Here is a 7,264-nt window from a genome sequence, read left to right on the forward strand (position 1 = left end):
ATGTGGGATCTTCCCGGACCAGGGCATGAACCCATGTCCCCTGCATCGGCAGGTGGACTCTCAACCACTGCGCCACCAGGGAAGCCCTGTTCTAATATTTTTTTAAAATTTATTTTATTGAAGTTTAGTTGATTTACAATGTTATGTTAATTTCTGCTGTACAGTAAAGTGATTCAGTTATACATATATATATACAATCTTTTTTTCATATTCTTTTCCATTATGGTTTATCATAGGATAGTGAATATAGCAGCACCCTGTGCTATATGGTAGATCTTGTTGTCTATCCATTCCATATATAACAGTTTGCATCTGCTAATCCCAATCTCCCACTCCATCCCTCCCCTCCCCTCCCCTCCCTCCCCCTTGGCAACCACAAGTGTGTTCTCTATGTCTGTGAGTCTGTTTCTGCTAAGTTCGTTTGTGTCATATTTTAGATTCCACATATAAGTGATATCATATGGTATTTGTCTTTCTCTGTCTGACTTACTTCACCTAGTATGATAATCTCTAATTGCATCCATGTGCTGCAAATGGCATTATTTCATTCTTTTTTATGGCTGAGTAATATTCCATTGTATATATGTATCACATCTTCTTTATCCATTCATCTGTCGATGGACATTTAGGTTGTTTCCATGCCTTGGTTATTATGAATAGTGCTGCTATGAACATAGGGGTGCAGCTATCTTTTTGAATTACAGTTTTGTCTGTATACCTTCCCTGGAGTGAAATTGCTGGATCGTATGGTAACTCTATTTTTAGTTTTCTGAGGAACCTCCATACTGTTTTCCATAGCAGCTGCACCAACTTACATCCCCACCAGCGGTGTTCCTCCTCTTCTCTTGAAAGCACTTCCTACAAAAAGTGCTTCAACAGGAATCTTGGTCATAGACTCTGTTTCTAGGGAACCAGACTTGAGACACTGGATTTCAAAGTCAGACAATTCTGGGTTTGTATCTGGATTCCTCTAAGTGACTATAGGTGAGTTAGGTAAATGCCTCAGTTTCCTTATGTGTTAATGGATCTAATGCTGCCCACTTGACGAGTTTGTTGCGGGAATTAAAGGGCACCGTGTAAAAGCCCTCAGCTCAGCGACTGGAGGGTGGGGGGAAGTGCCCAGAGCTGCCTTTGATCTTTCCCTGACTTGCCCTTTGGGCTTGGGCATGTTAATGTTTTCGTGCTGTGTGTTTCCTTTGTGGGAACTCCACGTGTGTCTAACACCAGGCTGCCTCATCCATGACTGGAAGTCAGAAATATTTTTTCAAGTGGTAAAGTACTTGGCAAAATGTGGAGTGCAGGCAAAAAGCATAATGAGCATTAATTATACAGCCGAGGATGGAACTGACCTGGGAGAGAAGTGGCTGGGAGTTTAGAGGCCAGGAGAGATGGGTGGTCCAGCCAGGGCCTTTCCTGGGCCTTTCCTGCCCAACCAGCAGTACTGTGAACGTGCGGACCTTGGAAACTGCAACCTGGTCCCCCCAAGTCCAGGGAGCCCAGTCACCTGGAAGCAGAAAAAGGAGGGAGAGAGTTGGGGCATCTTTGTGCCTGTGGCCTGTCTCCATGCAGAGTTGCTTCTTGGCTTTGAGGTCTAGACTCAGTGGTCACCTCCTCATAGAGGCCTCTCTGACCAGCCCATTTGAAGTGCCCTCCCCTACGGCATGGCCCAGTTTTACTGTTTTCTCAACAATTAACCACCATCCGGCATTAGCTTGTCTAGGTATTTGTCATTGTGCATACTGTCTCTCTGCTGGAACTCCTTCAGCATAGGGGCTCAATGTATTCTGCTCACTGCACACAGTAGGTCCTCCATAAATCCTTGGTCTTGGAGCCCCCAGGAATTCTCACACATTGCTGGTGAGAGGTACAGCACTTTGGAAATCTCTTTGGCTATGTTTCACAACACCAAACATAAAAGCCTTCTTATGACCCAGCAATTCCATTCCTAGGTATGTATCCACAGAAATGCAAACATGTCACCAAAAGACACGTACTATAATGTTCACACCAGCACTTTCTGTAATAACCTCCGAAATGGAAGCTACCCAAATTTCCTGGAAAATAGAATAGATGAACAAATAGTGGTATATCCATACAAGGAAATACTATACAGAAATGAGAACCCTCAACCAGAGGCAAAAACAGGCATGAATCTCACTAACATAATGATATGCTGTTGCGTGAGAAGAAACCACACACAGAAGAGCACACAGTCTATCATCATGTTTATGTAAAACATGAAAACTGGCAAAACTCTCAGTGTTAGAAATCAGGCTAGAGGTCGCCGCAGGTGGGTGGACGGGGGAGCTGCTATAAGGAGCTGAGGGGGCCTCGAGGGTGCTGGTTCTATTCTGTGTTTTGGTCTGGCTGCTGTTTACACAGGTATGTGCCGTTCGGGAACATTCGTCCAGCTGCGCACGGTGCGCCTTTTATACACACTTCAGACTATCATAAAATTGACGTTGAAACGACTGCATGGTGGTCTGCTCGGGAGAGTGTGGGAGCTCCCAATAACATTTACCTTAAAAAAAAAAAGTGCCGGGGGCTTGGAGACCTGGAGTCTGGCGCCCGCTCAGGGGAGATGCGTCCACCGGCCTGGTTGACCTCGGCGGCGCCCGGCGGCGCTGCGCCCAGGGCGGCCGACGCGCGTGGAGGAGGGTGACACCGAGCCTCTAGGGGCCGCAGGACCGGGGCGGGGGCTCCGGGAGCTTCAGGGCAGGACCCGCCCGGGGTGCGCACTCCGACGAACCGCGCGATTCCCGGCCCTGGAGGGCCCCGACGCCCCTCCGCCCGCGCCGCCCCCGGCGCCCTGGGCGCGTCCCCGCGGCCAAGAGCACGGCGCGCTCCCCTCTGCAGAATCGCGGCCGCCGGGGTCTGCTCTCGGCGGGGTCAGGCCGGGGGTCCGGGGAGGGCTCCGGGGTCGCGCGGCGTTCTGGCTGGGCTCGGCCGCGGGAGGGCCGGCGGCGCCTGTCCCCGAGTGACCCCGCGGCAGAGGAAGGGCGGGCGCCGGCGGGCTGCGGGGACGGCCCGGGGGGAGGAGAGGGGGGAGGGAGGAGAGATGGGCGAGGGGGTGGGGGCCACACAGGCCGGCGCCTGGGGCCGAGAGGGTGGGAGATGCCCCGAGCCCGGAGCCCGAACCTAGGACAGGGGTGGAGAGAGCGCTCCTCCTCCCCATCCCGGGAGGACCAGGCGAGGCACGGGGCTGGGGGACCCCGGGGGCTCAGGACCCAGGGGCGGGGGAGGGAAGGGTGACCCCGGAAACTCAGGAACCCCGAGCCGGGGTGGGATGGGCAGGGGAGGGGGGAAAAGGGGCCGGAGAGTCGGGCAGTGGGGGGACGGGTGTTAGCAAAGACTGGCGACAGTCACGCGGAGGCTTTCTGAGTCGCCAAGTTTCGCTTTAATGCCCCTGGGCTTTCAAAACCAGCGGCCGCTAGCGGGAGGTATTTTCCGCGGGCCTGACTTCACCCGTGCGCGGCCAGCCCGGCTGGCTGGCGATTCCGATCTCCAAGATCCCCCTGTACCTACCTACCATTTACCTGGTCACTAGGCCTTTGCCGGGACCGGCGCAGCAGGGGGGAGGGCTCCCACCTGGGCTTCGTGCTGCGGATTGCGGTCCCGGGGCGGGGGCGGGGAGCTGGGGGCGGGGGAAGGGAGTTGCTGGAGCTTGTGGTCGGAACAGCGGCACATCTCGAGTTTCTTTCTAAAAACAGAAGTTTCTCTTCCCCTGGCCCAACTCCACCTCCCCTCACCCCGCGCCCCCCAACTAAATTCCCCTCTCTCCTGGGGTCGGTGGCTGGGGAGAGTACAAAGGCTGGATTATCCACGAGGGTAGCTGATTCATCCCCCCTTTAACTTTGAAAGCATCGTCGGATGGCCACTTAATTTTTCCAGTCGTCACAAAGGACGGGATCCTATTTTGAGTTTTTCCGAAGTGATTATAATTTTCATTTGGGCAGCCAGGGATAAATCCTGAAGACACCAAGGATTAAAAACAAAGGAGACTGCACGAGCTGGAGGGCCGCAGACAAAGCAGCTCACAGCCTTTTCCTAGAGGCCTGACTCAGCTAGTTTGCAAAGACCAGTAACCCCTATAAGCATTGTTTGCTCTGGGGAAAAAAAAAAAAAAGATTTTACCAGTACATCTCTCCCCTCTTTTTACCCATTTCCTTTACTTGGTCCTATTTTTACTTGGCCAAAGATAGTAATCATCTGCTTGTATTATATACTCATATTTTCCCCTTAATTACAGGTTTCAAAAAAAAAGGAAAAAAAAGACAAAATGTAAAGTGTTGGAGCACTGTCTAGAAACTATTATAATGAAAGCAGAAAAGGAGGGTCTTGGAATGACTTTTGGGAGACCTGGGACCTTTTCTCTGCCACTCATTTGCTTGTCAGGTGACCCCGTTTTTCTGCATCTGTTTCTTCAGTAAAATGTGGGTGTTACCACAGGTGACCCCAGATCTTTAAGTCTGCTATCCTGTTTCTTTCGAGAGAGATGAAACCATTTGATTCATGAGGAGTTGATGTCTGAACATACATTTCCTCGTCCCAGATCCCTTTTATCCTCTCCTAACGCTCACGGTGTGGTGTTGGTGTCTGGCAGGCTTTGTGTTCAGTTTGTACCATTTGCAAACACGGTGAGAATTACCATGGAACAGAGCGAAGAACGGCTATAGATTTCTTGGATCGGTGTCGCTCACACTTCTCTTTCCATTTTCACTCTAATTAGCACACAACTTTTAAAAGTTGGCCTGAGCACAGGAACGCTTTCACACATCCGTACTAAAATCCATGCTAATCTTTCCCATGGGATGTAATTCAATTGAATTGACATTCTAATAAAATACTGGCAAAGACACAATCACAGTTTGCCTGTGATGCATAATTAAAATAGCACAACGCAGTTGCTTAAACCTCAGATAATGGCTTCCTCCATATTGTTGGTTATGAGATTTCAGGGTTTTTATTCCTGGATGTTAATAGGACAGTATGAAGCTACTCTTTTTAGCAAAGTGGGTTGTGATCTTAGCTTGTCGTTGCTAGGAATGCACTAAAGCCTAAGTGGCTTTCAGACTGGTCTTGGACAGTTACTTAATGCATCCAAACTTGCGTGCAAATTTGCATTGTCTATTGATAGCTGACTGAGTCTCCTCCGCTATCTTCAAATCATTGACACAGCTATACATTGGCTTGGAGGTCACTTGAATCTACCATATCTGGCGTTTGGGAAATCTTAACTTTTCTAAGAGTCTGAGGACAGGAGGACTTGCCTTGGGTGATGAAATTCAGATTTTGCCATTTTGTTCCAAAGTATTTTACACTGAAAAAGCAACCTTGATTTAGCATTGTCATTGATGACATGCTACAGAAATGCTACACAGTTTGGGTTCCTACATTTCACTTAAAGCCTGTGATTGCTAAATAGTTGATACTTTTCAGGTTATTAATTAATCTGTAGTCAAACCAAACAATTCCATCACAGACAGTTTTTGTTTTATGGCCAAGCAGATCTGAAATTTTGATGAAGGAGCTAGAGAGAAAGAGCGAGCCCCTTTGTGGATTCCTACAAGCTATAAGGTGAAGCTTGGGTAGTTTTATCCCACCTATATTGTGAGGACATTTCTGGCAGTGCCCTTAGCTAGACGGACTCACTCATGAGGCACAACTTTATTAACATTGCACATTGTGGTATTAATAATCTCTGGCTTCACGGATGGAACACATTAGAAAATGGGTGATGGTTGCTACTGGAGCTGGGAATGGCCATGTCATTTATTGGGCCATTTCATCCCCTCTGACTCACACGTGAGTCCATCCTCCAAAGTGGAGATAGGTCCTGAGTGCCCAGACCAGAGCGGTGGGGAGGGTTGAATGAGGAATTATATTCCCCAGGAAGCAGGAAACTAGAGTGTGTCTTTGAAGGAGCTGCATGTTTGGGTGGGACTGCTCTCAGGCAGATGAAACAAGATAGCACTCACCACTCAAGACCAGGAACCAAATGGGAGAGAATCCAAGTTCAGTATCTGCAGGGCTTTCATGCTTAATAAAAATGCATGCATACTTTTATGGGGATTCTTAGCATCAGAAATCTGATGGCATACTCTCAGCCCCCTGTTTTGTCTGTGTTAAGGAAAATTAGGTCCGGGAGACAGGAGGGGAGCACATATCCCTGGGAGCTGCGCAGAATGAACAATATTGGAGGAAACTTCAGCTCCAGAGAGACACTATATGGCGATGTGAAGCTGGCAGGCTAAGCTGGACCTTTCATTAATTGAAAATTTCTTATTTGTTTTATTGTGAGAACTAATCCACCAGACCAAGAGTATTCTAAATGTGAATCCTGACTGTGAATCCAGTTGTTTTGGTTAGTCAAGGTAAGTTGTAGTAACAAACAGATCCCAAAATAATGGCACAAAGAACAGTGCAGGGAAGTTGTTCTTGGCTGCCGTGTAATAGTGGCTATATTCCTTCATGAAGCTATTCTGGGACTCTGGCTTCACCCCTCTTGTGGCTTCTTTATCCCCTAAGGACTTATAATTTTTTGCATCTAGGTGAAAGGGGAAAAACAGAGTGCGGGGGGGGGGGGGCAGTAACTTTTGTCGAGTGAAAAAAATGCACAACCCCAAAATTGAGAATTATGCTTTATTTGGCAGACTTTCTGAGGACTTAAGCCCAGAAGACAGCCTCAGATGTCTCTGAGGGACTGCTCTGAGGAGGTAAGGGACAAGCCAGAGAATAGAGGAGTTTTTGCAACAAAAATCAGGTAGTCAGAACATCTAAAGATTACTGTTAATTAAAGAAAACTAGACATCTCAAGTTAATGAATTTAGTGCTTTTCTGTGTATGGGAAGATGCAAGAGTCTGGGCTCATTGAAATCATTCCTTTGATATGCAACTTAACTATCTAGGGCCAGCATCCTGTTTCTCTCCATCCTGAATCCCCTCAGGGTGTACAGTCTGGGGTTTGCTGCAGTAGCTGCTGGCTTGACTGCCTCTACATCCTTTGTTTACTGATATGGCAGGCAGCATTCTTAGTCCACAGTGCTTCCTCTTGGTCATAAATTTGACCAATGATTGAGAGGCATTTCATGACCAATTTTGTCCCACTGCACTAGGAAGGCTCATTCCTAGATCAAAAGAAGTTTCTAACTGATAGGCCGCTCAAGGTGTTATTTTTTGGATCAGGTCCTATAGATCAGGGGTCCCCAACTAGGCCTCGGACTGTTACTGGTGCGCAGCCTGTTACAAACCAGGCTGCACGGCA

General features: G+C 48.5%; 1 long non-coding RNA gene across 5 annotated transcripts in view; it reads right to left on the reverse strand.

Annotated features, from left to right (window-relative positions):
• Positions 1-3,623, reverse strand: part of LOC114486393 (uncharacterized) — a 14,179-nt gene extending 10,556 nt beyond the window's left edge. For 3 of the 5 annotated variants that reach the window (XR_003680041.2, XR_003680037.2, XR_003680035.2), the window contains exons 1-2: positions 3,526-3,611; positions 1,350-1,504 (exon numbers count right to left, since the gene is read on the reverse strand). This is a non-coding gene — a long non-coding RNA (uncharacterized lncRNA). The other 2 variants (XR_003680040.2, XR_003680038.2) reach the window with 2 other exon arrangements.
• Between the last annotated feature and the right edge of the window lie 3,641 nt (positions 3,624-7,264).

Source organism: Physeter macrocephalus, chromosome 1 (genome assembly GCF_002837175.3).
Source record: "Physeter macrocephalus isolate SW-GA chromosome 1, ASM283717v5, whole genome shotgun sequence".
NCBI lineage: Eukaryota > Metazoa > Chordata > Mammalia > Artiodactyla > Physeteridae > Physeter > Physeter macrocephalus.